This window comes from Mobula hypostoma, chromosome 1 (genome assembly GCF_963921235.1).
Source record: "Mobula hypostoma chromosome 1, sMobHyp1.1, whole genome shotgun sequence".
Classification (NCBI taxonomy): domain Eukaryota; kingdom Metazoa; phylum Chordata; class Chondrichthyes; order Myliobatiformes; family Myliobatidae; genus Mobula; species Mobula hypostoma.
The window spans coordinates 162,648,400-162,668,602 of record NC_086097.1 but is presented as its reverse complement, the minus strand read 5'-3'; the positions used below and the strand labels follow the sequence as shown (position 1 = coordinate 162,668,602).

Genomic DNA, 20,203 nt, shown 5'->3' with positions numbered 1-20,203 from the left:
TTGAACTTGGAGCACAGTTGCCCTTGTGATGCTGTAGGCTTCACAGAATCATGGCTGAAAGATTATAGCTGGAAGCTTAATGTCCAACGATACGCATTGTATTGAAAGAATAGGCGGGAAGGCAGAGGGAGCAGCATTGCTCTGTTGGTAAAAAATGAAATCAAATAATTAGAAAGTGGTGACACAGGGTTGGAAGGTGTTGAATGTGGATAGAGCTAAGGAAATGCAAGGGTAAAAAGACGCTATAGGAGTTGTATACTGATCCCCAAACAGTGGTAAGGATGTGGCCTAAAAATTACTAATGCATGCCAAAAAGGCAATGTTACAATAGTCATGGGTGACTTCAATATGCAAGTAGATTGGGAAAATCACGTTGGTGCTGGATTACAGGAGAAGGAACTTCCAGGGTACCTACAAGATGGTGTTTTACAGCAGCTCATGGTTAAACCCACTAGGAGCTATTCAGTATTGGCTGTTGTGCAATGAACTTAGTTGATTAGAGAACTTAAGATAAAAGTACCCTTAGGGGTAAGTGATCATAATGTGATTGGATTTGCCCTGAAATTTGAGAAGGAGAAGCTGAAGTCAGATCATCAGTATTACACAGGAGTAAAGGGGATTTCAGAGGCATGAGAGAGGAGTTGCCTAGAATTGATTGGAAAAAAACGTTGGCAGGGATGACGGCAGAGCAGCAATGGCTCAAATTATAAAAGCCAAGGAGAGTGATATAATAGAGGAAAAATTAGTGGGAAGTTAAAGGATTAGGAACCTTTTAAAAACCAACAGAAGGCAACTAAAAACGTCATTAAGGTAAAGATGGAATACAGAAATAAGCAAGCTAATAATTTTAAAGAGGATACCAAAAGTTTCTTTGGATACATGAAGTATAAAAGAGGGGTGAAAGTGGGTATTGAACTACTGGAAAATGATGCTGAGAGGTAGTAAAGAGGGACAGTGAAATAGCAGATGAACTGAATAATTATTTTGCATTAGTCCTCACTGTGGAAGACACTAGCAGTATGATGGAAGTTCAGGGTGTCGGGGTCCTGGAGTGTGTGAAGTTACTATAACTAGAGAGAAGTTTCTTGGGAAACTGAAAGGTCTCAAGGTAGATAAGTCACCTAGAACAGAATATGTCCAACCCAGAGTTCTGAAAGAGGTTGCCGAAGAGATTATAAGTAATGATTTTTCAAGAATTACTAGATTCTGGAATGTTTCCGAAATACTGGAAAATTGCAAATGTCACTCTACTTTTCAAGAAGGGAGAGATGGAGAAGAAAGGAAGCTGTGGGCCAGTTAATCTAACCTCAGTGGTTGGGAAGATGTTGGAGTCGATTGTTAAGGATGTGATTTCAGGGTACTTGGAAGCACATGATAAAATAGGCCAAAGTCAGCATGGTTTCCTCAAGGGAAAATCTTGCCTGACAAATCTGTTAGAATTCTTTGAGGAAACAACAAGCAGGACAAACAAAGGAGAATCAGTTGGTGTTGTGTACTTGGATTCTCAGAAGGCCTTTGTCAAGGTGCCACACCTGAGGCTGCTTTACAAGCTACAAGCCCATGGTATTACAGGAAATATTCTAGCATGGATAAAGCAGTAGCTGATTGGAAGGAGGCAATGAGTGGGAATAAAGGGAGCCTTTTCTGATTGGCTGCCAGTGGCTAGTGGTGTTCCACAGGGTCCTGTGTTGGGACTGATCTGTCAATGATCTGGATGATGGCTTTGTTGCAAAGTTTGCAGATGCTATGAAGATAGCTGGAGGGGCAGGCAGTTTTCAGGAAGTAGAGAGGCTACAGAGGACTTAGATTAGGAGAATGGGGAAAGAAATGGCAAAAGGAGTATAGCGTCAGGAAGTGTATGGACATGCATTTTGGTAGAAGAAATGAAAAGGTTGACCATTTTCTAAATGGAGAGAAAATACAAAAAAACTGAAGCACAAAGAGACTTGGGTGTTCTTGTGCAGGATTCCCTAAAGGTTAATTTGCAGGTTGCGTCTGTGGTGAGGAAGACAAATGCGATGTTAGCATTCTTATCAAGATGACTAGTATACAAAAGCAAGGATGTAATGTTGAAACTTTATAAAGCACCGGTGAGGCCTCATTTAGAGTATTGTGAGCAGGTTTGGGTGTCTTATCTTGGAAAGGATGTGCTAAAACTGGAGAGGGTTCAAAGGAGGTTCACGAAAATGATTCCAGGATTGAATGGCTTGTCATATGAAGAGCATCTGATAGTGCTGGACCTGTATTCACCAGGATTCAGAAGAATGACCTCATTGAAACCTATTGAATGGTGAAAGGCCTTACTAGAGTGGATGTGGAGAGGATGTTTCCTATGGTGGGAAACTCTAAGACCAGAGGACACAGCTTCAGAATAGAGGAGTGTCCTTTTAGAACGAAGATGAGGACGAATTTCTTTGGCCAGAGTGTGGTGAATCTCTGGAATTATTTGCCACAGGCAAATAGGAGGCCAAATCTTTATGTATACTTAAGGCAGAGGTTGATAGATTCTTGATTGGTCAGGGCATGAAGGGATACAGAGAGAAGGCAGGAGACTGGGGCTGAGAAGAAAATTGGATCAACCATGATGAAATGGTGGAGCAGACTCGATGGGCCAAATGGCCTAATTCTGCTCCTATATCTTATAGCCTTATGGTCTAAAACAAGAACAGCAAAACAAAACCTTTCCCCACCCCACACACACGCCCAACAAACCGAGGTAAGAGCACCTCCAGGCCTCCAGTCCTCGGCTCCTTCAAATACAAGTGTCCAAAGATCCCTTCAGCTTGGTCACACTTCTAATGGAGACTCATGTCAACTTCGCAAGCACAGTTTCATCTGTGAAAATATGAAGTACTCCCTCTTATGACTGCTTCCTCGTTCTGCCGTCACAGCTGAAATCAGATGCAGTGTGCTAATGAACAACACAGCTGGTAGCTCAAAGTAGCTGCACCATTTCAGCACACCCTAAATCTCAGGCTTTATGAATTGTATCGAATCTCACACACATGCTTATTGCCACTAACTCATCCACACTCCAGGCTGGGCACTACAAAATTACAAAATTTTCCTTCAACACGTGCAACCTTTTAACCATCGGAGATATTGGTGATCAGGTAGCTGCACCTTTGATTCTATTGGCTCCTTTGATGGCCATGCCTCCAGATACCCAAGGTGTGCAAGCCTCTCTAAACCTCACCACTTCTCTTTCGTGCAAGGTATTTCTTCGAGCATCTCTTTGACCAAGCCTTTGAACATCTGCCATAACTTATCCTCATGCATCTTAGAGGAAACATTTGTTAAGTAACACTCTTATGAAACGCTATTTTAAGAATATTATCCAAATGCACATTGTTAACATTGCATTAATTTCACATTTGCATTCATTTGACATGACTATTGCAACTTGCTTGACTTTATCTCTCTGTTATATTCCATTGCGTTCCTCTCAAACCTGCTCCTTACAAAATTGAAAATCTTGGATTGTTCATTCTTAATTCAGGTTTACAGTCAGAAGTCAATAGGAGATCAAGCCAACAGAATCCAGTCAGACGCAAACCAAAGCTTGCCTCTGGGCCAATAGCTCATTAGCATAAACTGGAGGAACAGATGTGTTCATAGATCAGCCCCTGAAATGCAACACTAAACAAAGTACACGCCCAGCCGCAAAGGGAAAAAAAATCATCTCACCTCGCTCTCTGCAGCAAGTTAAAAAAGCAATGTGTCAGCAGTCACAATGAAAACTTAACTGATTCAAAGTCAACTGTAACCTCCAACAGACTGGCAACTGGCAATAGAGTATCAATCAGCAGTGGGGAAAAATTTGCTCTCATCATTCAAGCATTCTAGCAAAATTCTGCTGAAGTCTACAGCCTACTTTGCTGTAAGTGGTGGCCTCTATTGAAAAGTTTCACCTTAACTTATAGAAATAAACACGTCAGAAAGCCAATTATAAAGCAGCAGAGCCATAGGTATTGAAGCAGTTAAGTCACAGCATACCACAGGGTTATGGACAAGCCCTGTCAAAAACTTCCATGCAGATATCCACAACCACATGCTGTATTGTCTGCACTAAATTAGGCTTCCATGTTTTACAGTAAGTAGGTTGCATTCCCAGATCTTATGACATTTCTAAAACTCACTTTCATTTCATTTTCTTGAACGTTCAGTTCTGCTTTCACCTGTGAATTCAAGTTCAGTTCAGATTAAACAGCTCTCCTCAAGGAAGAACAAGTTAAATGTCATGAGAACAAACAGCTTAGAACACACAGCATCTTAACTTGGACATAAAATCACAGTTGCTTCTTCAATGCTGAGTCAAAATCCTAAATGACCTTCTTGGCCCCACTGTTGGAAATCCATAGTTTCTGCTACAATTCAAGAAAGGGACTGAGTCATCACCTTTGCATTGGAAATAAATGATGCCCTGCCAACATTTGTCAGTGTCTCAGGACAAGCACAAAATGGTGAAATGGCCACTGAAAATTTGAAATTAATAAGGATTGTTATGCAGAATTAGGCTACTCAGCCCATCATATCTGCTCTGCCATTCAATTATGCCTGATTTTCCCCCCAACCCTTTCTCTAGCCTTTTCCCTGTAACACCTTACCAAACAAAAATCTATCAATCCCTACCTCAAATATACTCAGTAACATGGCCTCCATAGCTCTCCATACCAATGAATTCCAGAGAACCACCATCCTCTATCCAAAAAACTGCCATCTTTTCAGTTCTAAGCCTGTGCCCTCAAATCCTACAAATGAAAGGATCCTCTCGACAACCACTCTATCCCGGCCTTTTAGTCTTCAGTAGGATTCAATATCTTGCAATCTACTGCCTCCCAATGAGTACAGACCTAGACATCAAATGCTCTTCATGTGTTAAGCCTTTCATTTCCAGTGTCATTCTTGTGAACCACCTCTGGACCCCCTCCACGACCAGCATGAGAATCTGCAAAATTGAAGTCTTCTAACTACGGCACTACCTGGGTCAGGAATTGATTTGCAGTGTATTAATTTTTAATTCAAAAATGCCATCATGCCTACAGTGAGGGACAGTATAGACTAGCAAATCCTGTGTTCGAAAGATGCAATATATTAATTCTTCCCCTCTTCAGAAATAGATTTATACAAATATGTTTAGTTTGCAGTGTGCAATAGGTCTTAATATTAGTTCCACATGGTTTCTAAGTAGTTAAAATAGAGATAAACTTTTTCTTTACTTTCTGTACAAAATAAACTATAAAATCTGTACACAATGTGGGGCACTAAAATTGCATTGGCAGTAGCTAAGAAGACTACAGTTGTTACTTGGAAATCTGATTTGTATTTAAGTATGAATCGTTGGAACAATGAAATGGCTAGTTCTATTCCACTCGAAAAAATTACTCATAATTTAAGAGATAAACATGGAACATTTTTGAATATCTGGTGCCCTTATTTACAAAAGATAGGATGGCATATTTAATTGCTCCGATAAAGATCTTGGTCCCTTGGGGAAACTAACGAATAAGTATATTAAATTTATTTTGATTCCCATGGAGCATGTGGAAACCTTCCAATACCCAGGCGGTTCCTTTTTTTTTCTTTCTTCTCTTTTTAGGTAGGACTTTATACGGGGGGGGGGAGGGGAGAGGGTAGATTTTATTTTCTATGTATTCATTTTGAAAATTTAATAAAAATTATATTTAAAAAAATGTGGGGCACTGATCAAGAACACTTTCTTAGTTATCCCTCCAAACTACATCTGGCATATACAGTATTGTGCAACAGGCCTTTAATAAGTTGGAGAGATACTGAGTGATGTGCTCCATTGTAACTGTAGTCTGACAGAACCATTAAGGGCTGGAAAAGAAATTCTAAATCCTTTTACCCCTGCATTACCAGCCGGTTAAATAAAATTATGTATACCTAGAAAGTGGATTACACTTTTTTAGTGTGCTAAAATATAATTGCCTATAGGTCTACTACACAATCTGGCCCCCAAGAAAACAGTCATTTTCCAGATCTGGAAACTCCATTTAAGGGAACAAGCATGCACCACAAATGGCATCATCAGGTGCATGCCTACGAGTCGGAAAAATCGCAAGATAGCCAAGTGTGCTGTGTTTCCAGTCAATTTCACCCATTGTTACCAATGAGTTTTACTCCAAATTGAGCAACACTAAAATGAACTCACAGGAGCAAAATTAGTCCAATCAGCTCCTCGACTCTACTCCACCATACCACCATACCTGATTTATAACCCCTCTCATCACCATTCTCCTGCTTTTTCCCCGCAACCTTTGACACCCTGACGAATCAAGAATCTGTCACTCCCCAATTTAGATATACCCAATGACTTGGCTTCCACAGCCATTCGTGGCAATCAGTTCCACAGATTCACCACCCTAAAGAAATTCCTCCTCATCTCTGTTCTAAAAGGATGCCTCTCCCTTCTGAGGCTGCTAGAAACACCCCTCCCCCCTTGAGTTTAGGAAAGATCCTCTCCACATCCACTCTATCTAGGCTTTTCAAGTTTTGATAGATTTCAATGGGATATCCCCCCCCCCACCTCATTCTTCTAAACTCCAGCAACTACCAGGCTACAGCCAGCAAAAGCTCCTTATGCATTAACCATTTATTTCCCAAAATCATTCTTGAGAACCTCTTCTGGATCTTCCTTCAATGCCAGCACATTTTTCTTAATAAGGGACCCAAAAACTGCACACAATATTCCCAAGTACATTTAGACCAATGCCTTATAAAGCCTCAGCACTGCATTCTTGCTTTTATATTCTAGTCTTCTCAAAATGAATGCTAACATTGCATTTGTCTTCCAGAATACTACTCAAGCTGCAACTTTATACTTAGAGAATCCTGCACAAGGACTCTCAACTTCCTTTGCACCTCTAATTTCTCCCCTTTTAGAAAATAGTCTACACCTCTAATCCTTCTGCTAAAATACATGACCATGCACTTCCCTTCACTATATTCCACATACCACATCTTTGCCCATTCCCCCCATCTGTCTAAATCCTTCTGCAGACCCCTTGCTTCCTCAACACTAACTCCACCTATCTTCGTATCATCCGCAAACTTGGCCACAAAGCCATCAATTCAATCATCCAAGTCATTGACATATAATGTGAAAAGAAGCGGTCTCAACACTGATCCCTGCAGAGCACCACTAGTCACTGGCAGCTAACCAAAAAGCGCCTTTTTATTGCTACTCTTTGCCTCCTGCCAGTCAATCGATCTTCTATCCATGCTAGTATCTTTTCTGCAATACTATAGACTCATAACTCGTTAAGCATCCTCATGTGCAGCACCTTGTCAAAGGCCTTCTGAAAATCCAAACATACAACATCCACTGACTCTCCCTTCTCTACCCTGCTTGTCTATGCAATCAGGTTAACAGGCCATAGAATCTACACCAATGGAGCAAGTTATTCCATCTAATTAGTCTGTGGTGACATTCACAACTTTTTGAAGGCAAAAACCTTCTCCAACCCTTCTACATCTGGATCTGTTGTAAATGAATTTTTGAGATTTGTCAATGAAGCTACATGGCTGGACTTCGCTGGGATAGTCGATACTGAGTTGTTGCGTTTTTTAAAAATTCTCCCATGGGATGGGGCAGTCACTAGGGAAGACTGCATTTATTCCTCATCCTGTCCTGGCCTCTCAGCTCAGTAACTTATATGCTATTTTAGTAGTAGGTAAGACTCAGCTTATATGTGACTCCAGTACTGCAGAATGTGGCTGAATAAGGTCAGCAGATTTCTTCCTCTGTCAGAAATTCTCAGACCAGATGGGTTTTTACAATAGTCTAACTGTTGTGTGCTAAAGGGAACAAACACAGGAAGAAAGCAAGAGCCAGATACTGAAGTGACTGTGCTGAAAAGTGGAATTTCTCTTCCTGGCTTCACGTTTCCATGTTTCATAGATGCCATTGCCTTTACAAGTCTCTATTTATTGTACATTATTTAGTTAGTTAGATCCATAGTCCTAAATATCATGCTGTGATTCAAAAGCACTCCTGATCTTTAGTCAAAGGCTCTAAGTTATTAATCCAAGTAAATGGGAGAGGCTTGTTGAAACAGAGGTTCTTTTCCTGCCTTCATTTCTTTGAAGTTATATTTCCTACATAAACTTCCACCTTGCTCCTCACTTCAGTTTGAGAAATGTTTCACAAACAGTACACCGGTGATACATTACCACGATGGATTCGGGACAGAGCGGACCATTGGCCCACTACGTCATCGCATATGGAGATAAATAAAAAACATAAACAAGGAAACAAGTCAAACAAAACCTAAAGGCAATTTGCCTGTGACTGTGACCACCTAATGTGAACAAACAAATGAGTGGCCATCTGTTGATGGCTATAAACTCAACAAATAAACTTTCAAACATCAACAATTCAGAAGGTAAAATTTCACCCTCTGGTTTCTGTCTCATCAGTGCCCACTATTGTCAGGGTTGAATTACGGACAAGTGCTGTGGCATTATCTAGTAGTTTCTTTCCTCAACACTGACTGCACATCCCAACACTACAGCAAAGTAGCGAAGAAGTACAATCATTATTTCAGGATCCAGCCTACTTCCAATCTTCATTTGTCTCCACAAGTCATTACCTACTTTTTAGGCTGAGAACAATAGATTTCATGGACCAAAGAAGTCAAAGAATCTGCAATTAGTTAGAAGGTTAACCTTCAGGAAGAGAATCAATCATGGTCTTGTTAGATGGCATTGCATACTCCAAGGATCACCTGGATGACTGCTGCCATTTCTGACATTTATGGCCTTCAATATTTAAATAATAAGCATTATTCCTTTCAAATGGAGTTGCGGTTTCAATTATTTCCAACCTCTATGTCAGGAAAGAGACATTCAGAAAAAAAACCCAAAATTATAAAGTAAAACTTAAAATTAAAGTAAAATTATTTTAAAAAACTATAAAGTAAGCAAAAATACTGCAGTGATCCAAAATTAATGCCGTATATTTATGTTCTATGGTTAATGTTTTCCAGATACAGAATTTATTACTTGTTAAAGATATACATAGAACAATGAACAAGTGAACGGTATCACATGCAAAACACATGAAATATCTTGAAAAGAATGCTTTGATAAATTAAACTTTGATATATGTGAGTTCTTCAGAGCTTGAGGGTAAAGTAATCTCCGTTGCATCAGATAATTTATCTCCTAAGACAGACAGCGTCAGCATTTTCTGGTGTGGGGATAAATGTCAGTAATTCATAACTGCAATTCAGGATCAGATAATGTGACTAAATATAAGGTAGGAATTTTAACTTGAAATGTATATATAATTTTTCCTTGATCCTCTACCAAACGGAAGACAGGAAATAAACAGAATGGAAAATTGAAAAATTCAAAGCCAATAGGAATTAAGTTGGGAAAGGAAAAGTAACGGAGAAAAATAGTTGTGCATTGTAATGGTACATTACAACAATGGTCTATGGCACTATTTTACCAAATTTATGTTTATTCAACACATGGTGTGGAACAATCTCTATAACTTGCTTTTTTGTTTTTATACTTGTGTGAGCAGGAACTAGAGTATCAAGTACAGGAAATGTCACGAACAGGGAGAGCTGCCAACAGCATGCATGTATAGCCATAATTTTTTGGACTGATGTTTTTCTTAACAAGTAAAAAGCTTGGATCTCATTTGTTCTTCTGTTGGACAATTCAAGGCTTCACGTGCAGCTCAAGAAGCAGCTGACATGTTCCTCAAATTCTTTCACAGTTAGAATTCTGTCACTCCTTAGCTCCCTCCTGCTCCTTCCAACTATACCCTGTATAATACTATTAAGAACACAAAATACTCGAAAATGGTCATGGGTTATCAGCTCTCATTATACCATTTCTGTCTGTAGAGACTAGCTGTGCTTCGATTGGCTGTCAAGTTTTCTACATTTCAGCAGTGACTACTTCACAACCACTTCATTGGTTATTAAAAGTTTTGTAACATCCAGGTCCACAATACATCAACATTTGTTGACAAAGTGGCATGAATACTTTCCACTTAGTCCCATACTAGGATGCGTGCAAGATCTAATCAATTGGAGCGCTAGTGCTTACTCCTTATTGTCACTCCCAAATCCAGTGGAAAGCTCATGACGCTGAGTTGCAAAACCACAAACTCAACACTTAATGGGAATTCCCTCATACAACGCATAACTTCCAAATTAACACTATTACAGGTTGGAGCAGATTTGTAAAGTATAATAACAGACACAAGAATAAGAGGTTTAATTGCACTAAAGGTGTGAGGAAAGAGTCAACTGGACACACAAAGGCTACAGCAGGAAAAATTGTCAAAAAATAGGAAAGAGAATGGTTTCAGAAATAGGAAAGATAAGGGACAACATGAGGAGGATAGTGGTGTTCAAAAAGGTAGAATAGCAGATGGTGGAAGCTGGCATTTTTGGGAAAATCACCGAGATCAATGAGCCTTAACTGGTAGGCTATAGAGATGCAGAGGGCCAATATTAACTAGCAGGAGAATACCAAATTGAGTGATGGTCCAAGGAGGGGGAAAAATGTGGTTAGACTGAACTGGAAGTGGAGAGGAAAACTGGGAGAATCTTGAAAGCTGAAAGAGTCACCAAAAACAAATAAATAGTGTGGTTATAAGAGTAGATCAGATCCCAATTATCTCATAGTGAGTGGCTCACTTCCTAACACCCCAAGAATTCTCCATCTACAAGGCGTGTGAGGTGGATGATGTGAATAACTTCTGCTTCCCAAATGAGCCCTTCACATTTAGAACAAAGTGGCTCACTTGATTGGCACTCCAAGTACCGGCATGAAACACTCACCCCATTTACTTATTTGTGGTAATATTACTTTGTGTTGTGTGTGCGAGAGTGTTATATCTACTATGTTGCGCACCTTGGTCCAAAGGAATGTTGTTTCATTTGACGGCATACATGCGTACAGTTGCATTACAATAAACTGAACTTGCACTCCATTCTCTCCACCACCAGCACACAGTGGCTATAAGGCATCGAATTTTACAAATTGCATGGCAGTTACATTAGGCTACCTATTAGGAGTACCTAGGCTACTCCAACATCACTTCCCAAATCTGTAAGCACTACCACTAAACCCAAGGGCTTTGGGGAGACGGCAACACTAGCACCAGGTAACACATCATTAGAAATATATTGTCACTCCATCATCAGTGGGTCAAAATGCTGTTATTACAAACCCAACAACACCATCACTATAAAGAGCACAGTGGAGATAGAAGAATCAGATTTATGGTCACCAGCATGTGACGTGAAATTTGTTAACTTAGCAGTAGCAGTTCAATGCAATACATAATCTAGCAGAGAGAGAAAAAAATAATAAATAAACAAGTAAATCAATTGCGTACATTGAATAGTTTTTTAAAAACGTGCAAAAATAGAAATACTGCACATTAAAAAAGTGAGGTAGTGTCCAAAGCTTCAATGTCCATTTAGGAATCGGATGGCAGAGGGGAAGAAGCTGTTCTTGAATCACTGAGTGTGTGCCTTCAGGCTTCTGTGCTTCCTACCTGATGGTAACAGTGAGAAAAGAGCATGCCCTGGGTGCTGGAAGTCCTTAATAATGGATGCTGCCTTTCTGAGACACCGCTCCCTAAAGATGTCCTGGGTACTTTGTAGGCTAGTATCCAAGATGGAGCTGACTAGATTTACAACCCTCTGCAGCTTCTTTCGGTCCTATGCAGTAGCCTCCCCATACCAGACAGTGATGCAGCCTGTCAGAATGCTCTCCACGGTACAACTATAGAAGCTTTTGAGTGTATTTGTTGACATGCCAAATCTCTTCAAACTCCTAATAAAGAGTATAGCCGCTGTCTTGCTTTCTTTATGACTACATCGATATGTTGAGACCAGGTTAGATCCTCAGAGATCTTGACACACAGGAACTTGAAGCGTATTACCACCCCATATCCATGGCTTATCACCACCCCTCAATGACAATTAGAGATGTGCAATAAATGGCGGCCTTGCTAACACACACATAAACCCAAAAAAAAAACGAAAACAAATTGTGTAAAACCATATGATATTTTTCCCTGCTGTTCCTGGTGTAGTTATACAATGAAAAACAAAACCAGGAATCTCCCATGGAAATTCAACCATAATACCATAACGATAATCCAAAACTATATTGAATTATTTTCCTCATGCTTTACACTTACAATACAATTAATTTTAGCTGTATCAATGATGGACAATTGCTTTGACTAACCCTCAACTGAGTAAATTAGCTTTTTGATCAACCAGTTCACCTATAATTGATTATCATATATATATACACACACACATTAACTGAAAGGAAAATCAGACATTGTTGCACATTGTTATGATCATATGATTAAGACAATCAATTGGATACAGCATATTAGCCATCAGGGAAGACCAGACACAGGTACAGGTGGCCCCCGTTTTCTGAACGTTCGCTTTACAACACCTCGCTGTTACGAAAGACCTACATTATTTACCTGTTTTCGCTAACAGAAGGTGTTTTCACTGTTACGAAAAAAGGCAACGCGCGAAAAATGTCAGTGCACACCCGAACAGCTAAGCTCCTCCCCCGGAACTGCATTCTAGCTGGCATTGCTTAAACACGTGCTTTATCTCGATTTATTTTGTGCTTCCGTTACCGAGATGAGTTCTAAGGTATCGGAAAAGCTGAAAAGAACTCGTAAGGGTGTTACACTTAGCGTAAAACTAAACATAATTAAGCGTTTCGATCGTGGTGAACCAAGTAAGGACATTGTCCGTGCGTTGAACTTGGCTGCGTCCACCATTCGCACTATTTATACGCAGAGAGAAAGAATTTTGAAAGCTGCCGATGTTACTGTTGGTTCGGCTCATAGCAAAGTGGTCTCTCTTAGTCGGCATCCAATAATGGATAAAATGGAAAGTCTATTGCTTGAGTGGATTGATGGGTGTACAAAGCGTGGTGTTCCGTTAAGTTTTCTTATACTTAAGGAGAAATCAGTCAGTCTTTTTAATAAGCTGAAACAGAAAGCACTGGACGATAGTGATGAAAGTGTTGCGAAAGTGGAATTTAAAGGTAGTCATGGGTGGTTTGATCAGTTTCTGAGGCAAGGGCAGCTTCACAGTTTAAGCAGTGGTCCCTAACCTCCGGGCCGCGAAGAATGCTGTGATGCAGTGGTATTCGGAACACACCCAGCACATCTTTAAGGAAAAAGCAGAAATAAACAAGCTAATTAATTAGGTGCCGCCCGGGACGTAAATGTCGGCCCAGATCACAGGCAATTGCCAATTGCGTCAGGTGGTTATTCGTATAAGCAAATGTTTAACTGTGACGAAACTGCAATTTACTGGAGTCTTCCAGATTCCGGTAAGTGAAGCTATACTGTACATACACTATTTCTACTTTATATTTATAATCTTCTGTGGACTCACTTTACACCGCACGCTGTTGGAGCAGTGCTGCCAGGATAATCAAGGACACGACCCACCCAGCCAACAGACTTTTTGTCCCTCTTCCCTCCGGGAGAAGGTTCAGGAGCTTGAAGACTCGTACGGCCAGATTTAGGAACAGCTTCTTTCCAACTGTGATAAGACTGCTGAACGGATCCTGACCTGGATCTGGGCCATACCCTCCAAATATCCGGACCTGCCTCTCGGTTTTTTTGCACTACCTTACTTCCTATTTTTCTATTTTCTATTTATGAGTTATAATTTAAATTTTTAATATTTACTAATTTTAACTATTTTTAATATTTTTAATATTTAATATTTGTAATCCAGGGAGTGTGAAGTGCAGAATAAAATTATCGCTGTGATGATTGTACGTTCTAGTACTAATTGTTTGGCGACAATAAAGTATATAGGCTGTGTATTTTTATGTGTTATTTGGTATGATTTGGCAGCTTCATAGCTTAAAGGTTACTGGAGAGAGTGTTTCTGCCGAGAGCACTTGCGCCGTGTTTCTGCCAAGAGCGCTTCCCTGAGATTTTCTCTGCACTAGACAGTGCTGCAGAAAAGTATTTCTACTTTATATAGGCTGTGTATTTATCATATCATTCCTGCTTTTACTATATGTCACTGCTATTTTAGGTTTTGTGTGTTATTTGGCATGATTTTTTAGGTTATTTTTTGGGTCTGGGAACACTCAAAACCTTTTCCCATTTTAACAAATGGTAATTGTTTATTCACTTTACGACATTCCAGCTTACGAACCATTTCATAGGAACGCTCTACCTTCGGATAGCGGGGGAAACCTGTTCCACATGAGAGAACTAACAAGAACTAACACAGTGATAGGCAACCAGAATGATCAGAAACAGGAACAACCACAAAACCAGAAACAATGAAGTATTATAAATTCCCAGGTCAATAATAGGTCAACTGGGAGATTCCTACTGCACCAGGCAACTACAAACATCAAACAAATGCATTTGATTCTCAAGGAGATCAGCAAAACAAATCAACAGCTAAAATATTCTTTTTGTCACCAGAGCGCACATGTTTGTTATCATAAAAAGGCCTGCAAGTGGTGATGTTCTGGCCCCATTATTTACCAGCTGGGTCTTTCTTTTGCAGTTCCTCCACATGGTAAATGTGTAGCCTCATTCCTGGAGAGGTTGAGCAGCCAGACAGTGAGAAAGTGAATATTAGAGGAATTGTAGGGAAAGAGCACAGTTGGCAGAGTTAGGAATAGGGGGACAGAGGTACAGAGACAATATTGCCATGCTGGTTACAAGCAGCAATGGGGTGGTACACAACAGTGCAGTGGTTTCTCCAGTGCACAGACCATCCGAGTCCAAGTTAAAGCAGCCTCACCTGAATAAGACAGAAATCTAAACTTTCTGTAATTTTGCACAGAACTATTATTAAGAATAGTTAGATCCTACTCTTAGACAATGCACTTTGTGGACACTTTGTAACCTGCTTGTTAATGCAAATATCTGGTCAGCCAATCAGGTGGCAGCAACTCAATGCATAAAAGCATGCAGATATGATCAAAAAGTTCAGTTGTTGTTCAGACCAATCATCTGAATGAGGAAGAAATGTGATCTAAGTGACTTTGATTGTGGGATGATTGTTGGTGTCAGGTGGTATGGTTTGAGTATCTCAGAAACTGCTGACCTCCTGGGATTTTCAGCACAACAGTCTCTAAAGTTTGCAGAGAATGGTGTGGAAAAAAAACCACAGTGAGTGGCAGTTCTGCCGATGAAAATGCCTTCTTAATAAGAGAGTGCAGACTACAATGGCCAAACTGGTTCAAGCTGACGGGAAGGTGACAATAACTCAAATAACTATGCATTACAACAGTGTTGTGCAAAAGAGCATCTCTGAATGCACAATATGTCAAACCTTGAAGTGGTTGGGCTACAGCAGCAGACCAGACTTCTGTTCCACTCCTGTACCTAAGAAAATGGCAAATACCTAATAAAGTGTGTATAAGTACCTAATAAAGTGAGTGTATATCCTAATTTTCAGAACATCACACAGGTCAATACCAGATTATAGAAAGCAGAGATGGACTGGAAAACTACATAGCTTACACCAAGTTTCATTTCCTCTTGACTTCAGGAACACACGTCCTCATTTTTGTGCAGCAATTATTATTCAGTAGGATTCAGGAAATGAATAGGCACATGCGCATGCATCCAGATGCTATTTCATTTCCAGATTGACTCATTCATTTTCAATCTTTCTTATCAAGAGCACAAATAGCACTAACAGGTTAGAGTGACTGCCTCTTCATGGCTCCTGCCCTTCCCCAGTCAACTGTCCATTCATTTGTGTGAACACATTATGCCTGCATCAATTTCCAAGGTACTTTTCTCCATCTAGTGGCAAGACATACCTGAAGCTTTCATCCATCACTTCAATAAGCACATGGATATCACAAACCATTTCCCTTCCTTGTCTACAAACTTCAATCTGTTAAAGGTTCAAATCACCCATATGCACATCACAAATTACCCAACTATTCTGTTAAAACTAATCTGCATTGACATCCCACATCACTTATGCATTTGTTTTGATACCTTCACTTCCAAGATTTTCAGATGTTTTGCCTTGTCTAGTTCTGGTGTCTCCACGGAGTCAACCTCCATGCCCACTAAGCATCTTCTCTGCTCTACTTAGCCTTGAAGGTAGAGCCAATCCAACTATTTAATACAGCCATGACTTGTCCAACTCCCTCCCAATATGCATTCTCTCCTTGTCATTTCTCCATTTGAGTTAATGAAAAATAATCAATCTCTGAATAAGGTAAACACGAGGAAATCTGCAGATACTGGAAATTCAAGCAACACACACAAAATGCTAGTGGAACACAGCAGGCCAGGCAGCATCTATAGGAAGAGGTATAGTTGACGTTTCGGGCCGAGACCCTTCGTCAGGACTCTCTGAATCTCTGAATAAAATTAATAATTGACCTATCAACAGATTTTTGGCAAAGATTTGTCAATGCTTCAAACACCCTCTGCATTCAGAAGAATTTCCTAACTTCAATCCTAAGCCCCAGTTCTAGACCATCTCCTCCCCCTCAACCAGGTATATCATATCCATTAACTATAATACCCCGAAAACTTCAATGGAATCAAGGAACCACATCCACAGCTGATATAATTTATGCATGCAATTTAGCTCTTGAAGTTGAAGTTTGATCCTAGTAACTCTTGACTTGGAAAGGTGGCCATTTCTCCACCTTCACAGGTACCACTTGACCCATTGAGTTCATCTAGCAGTTTATTTTTTGCTACGATTTTAAGCAAACCTACATCCCTGGATTCCCTTCATATCCAAAAATCTGTCATTCTGAGTCTTAAACATTCTCAGTGACTGACCCTCTTTGGTAGAAAGCTTCAAAAATTAACAGCTCCCTGGGTGAAAATACCTTCAAATGCATACCCAAAGAAATGGATTTCAGGCACCTCCAGCAGAGCAGTCAACAAGCTTTATTGAGTTTGAAATCATCAATCTTTTCCCCTCTGGTTCGGAATAGCATTGTCAATGAGAAAAATCAAAAAAAATAGTTAACCCAGCTCAATAAAATTAAGCTCCACAAATAAAAACTTATATTACCTCCTGCAGTAGCTGTATTTTTTTTTTGGAGTGCAACATCACTTAGCAATACTTTCTTAGCCAGCAACTCATCCAAAGCCACCCAAACCTAGTCACTGATCTAAATCATATCTGATACAATCAGACACAATCAAGAAAGCTTACCAACACCTATGCTTTGAGGAGGCAGAAGAGAACTGGACTGGGCACACCAATACTCAAGTCATTCTACAGATGCACAGTAGAGAGCATCCTAAACAGCTGCATCACTGCTTGGTATGGAAGCTGCTCTGCAGTGGACCGGAAGGCTCTACAACAGGTAGTCAAAACTGCCCAACGCATCGCCAGCACCCACTTACCCAGCATCAAGGACATATATACAGGAAGTGCCAGAAAAGGGCAAGTAACATCATGAAGGAGCCTCCCCACCCCTCTCATGGACTGTACATCCTATCAGGGAGGAGGCTACGTAGCATCCATGCCAGGACCACCACTCGCAAAAATAGTTACTTCATCCAAGCAGAAAGGCTGATCAACTCCTCCACCCACTAACCCACCCCACCACTACTACTTTACCATTTCCTGTCAGTCAAATTATGTACAGACACTCCTGTGCCTAGTGTCACTTTACAGACATTCAATCCATTTTAGAAGCTCCCTTATTATTACTACTGTGTTCTTTATCTTAAGTGGGGTTTTTTTGCACTGCATGAGATCCTGAGTAACAATTACTTTGTTCTCCTTTACATTTGTGTACTGGAAATTACATTAAACAATCTTGAATAAATAATTTCCAAAGCCGAAAGACATTGGAGAGATTGTCTGGAATAGATAGCTCTGATAAGCATTGCTGAAGTCGTCCATTCAGTAGTCCATTTCCTGTCTGAGATTTAAACATGAGATTTAATGTGAAACTTATGTTCCATACACCATTATTCAACTTCAACTAAAATAATATACAAATTTGTTATTACCGACTGAGCATCCCTCATCTGAAATGCTTGGAACCAGAAGGGTTTTGGAATTTTTCGGATTTTGGAATATGAAATACAGTACCTTAGGGATGGGACCCAGGTCTAAATACAAAATTCATTTACATTACATGTACAGCTTATGTAAAGCTGGTGCAAGGCTGACAGAGTGAAAAATCTGCAGTGGAGCACAGTCTGATGTGATGGAGTTGGGTCTTACACATTCTGTCAGAGGTGAATGACCACATCTATTAGCGAGTACCAGCACTGCAATTGGCTTCATAACTCCCATCAATTTCCAACAGCCACCCGTTCCATAGCAACTATGATTGGAGGGGGATAGTTTTTACTTAATATTTTTAATAATTTTGGCAAGAAGCAATTACCTTCAATTTTCAATTTGTCATGATAGACCTTTGCTTGTTTCATGATCAGCATACTGTTAAATGGCACAGGTTTACTCCAACACTGACTAATCCATTCTTTCCATACACAATTGAGATTATTCTTCACTGTATGCAGTGTTTTTCTATTTTTCATTAACTTCTGTTCATTACATATGTGAGGTCACTTCAAAGAACAGTCTGTGTTGTGCAGAGACTTGCACACTGCCTTCCCAGCACCTTGTGGAATTTTCCATTTGCGATGTCACGTCAGTGCTCAAATTTCTGTATTTCAGAGGTTTTTGGAATGTCAGATAAGGGGTACTGAACCTATACTAGGACTGTATTATTCACAAGCATTTGTTGAAAATAACCATTAAACTGCTCATGATTTCTGAAAAACTTTGCTTAGCAATTATCAAATTATTAGTTAGCAGTAAGTAGTAAATAAAATCAAGCAATTTGAAGCCATTGAAATCAAGCAATTGTTCAGCAGAATTACAAAAGCTACATTTTTCAAATTTACACTTGGAGCAAAGGAACAAGTATGATGTAGCTACAGCTGGAAGAGTAAATGGAGAATTTCACAGAGAAAATAGAATTATGTTTATCATGTCACTTATAAAAATGCTTTCAGAACATTTCTTCCCCAAGATCTTTTATTGCATCCAGAACGAAATAAAAAAAATTTCATGGAGAAAATTCACAGAGGTTTAGAACAGTTTCATCATAAAGGAAGATATTGAGCCCAAGACCATGCTCATTCTATGAAAGAGAAATCCAGCCAGTTCCACTCCCACATCTTCTTCCTGTGGCTCTGAAACTCTTTCCGTCAAGTATTTACAGAGCTTTGAATAAGTATTCAGCGACCACAACTATCTGCACATCTTACTAAACTTATATTTAAGTAGGATTTTTTGAACTAATCTACAAAACATTGTGCATCATGTCAAATCAAAAGAAAAATTCCAAGACATGTCAACAATGTATTAAAAATTAAAAAAACAAAATGTCGAGGCTGAAAAAGTGTTCATCCCCTTTGTAACTATTGCACTAATTTTCTTCAAACGCAATACAATATATTACCTTACCAATTCACCCAATTTTCTGACGTAGAAAATTGGAGGGTCACCTGCTTTCAATTAACTCGTAAGAATAAATACCATTCCCCTACAAGGTCCAATAGCATGGTATATTTTCAACAGATCAAATCAAAATGAAGACAAAAGAGCATTCAGGACAAGTCAGGGAAATGATTATAGTGAAGGACCAATCTGGAGAAGGGTACAAGACTATTTCAAAGGCATAAAGATTTTGCAAAGCGTCACTTAGAAATATTATAAAGATATTGAAGAAGGTCTTGTGGTTGGAGGAGACTAAAGTCAAAATTTCAGGCCTCAACACTAAGTGGTATGTATGGCATAAATCTAATACTGTGAATCAGCCAGGAAACACTATTCCTTCTGTACAATATGGTGGAGGTAGCATCATGCTATGGGGATGCTTTCCAGCAGCAGAGACCGGAAATCTGGTCAGGATTGATGTGAAAGTGAATGCTGCTAAATACAGAGAGATGTGAAATAAAAACCTGCCAGTCTCTGCCAGAAAGCTTAAACTGGGGAGGAAGGTCATTTTTCAGCATGACAATGACCCTAAGCACACTGCCAGAGCAACCATGGCATGGCTTCAAATGAAAAAAATTGATGCCCTTGAGTGGCCTAGCCAAAGTCCTGACCTTAACCCATTCGAACATCTCTGGAAAAACCTCAAAAATGCTTCCACTGCTGCTTTC

At 39.8% G+C, this 20,203-nt stretch overlaps 1 protein-coding gene across 6 annotated transcripts in view; it reads right to left on the bottom strand.

Moving 5' to 3' along the window:
- Positions 1–20,203, bottom strand: part of arhgap28 (Rho GTPase activating protein 28) — a 232,433-nt gene that overhangs the window by 115,076 nt on the left and 97,154 nt on the right. The gene's annotated exons all lie outside the window — the stretch shown is intronic.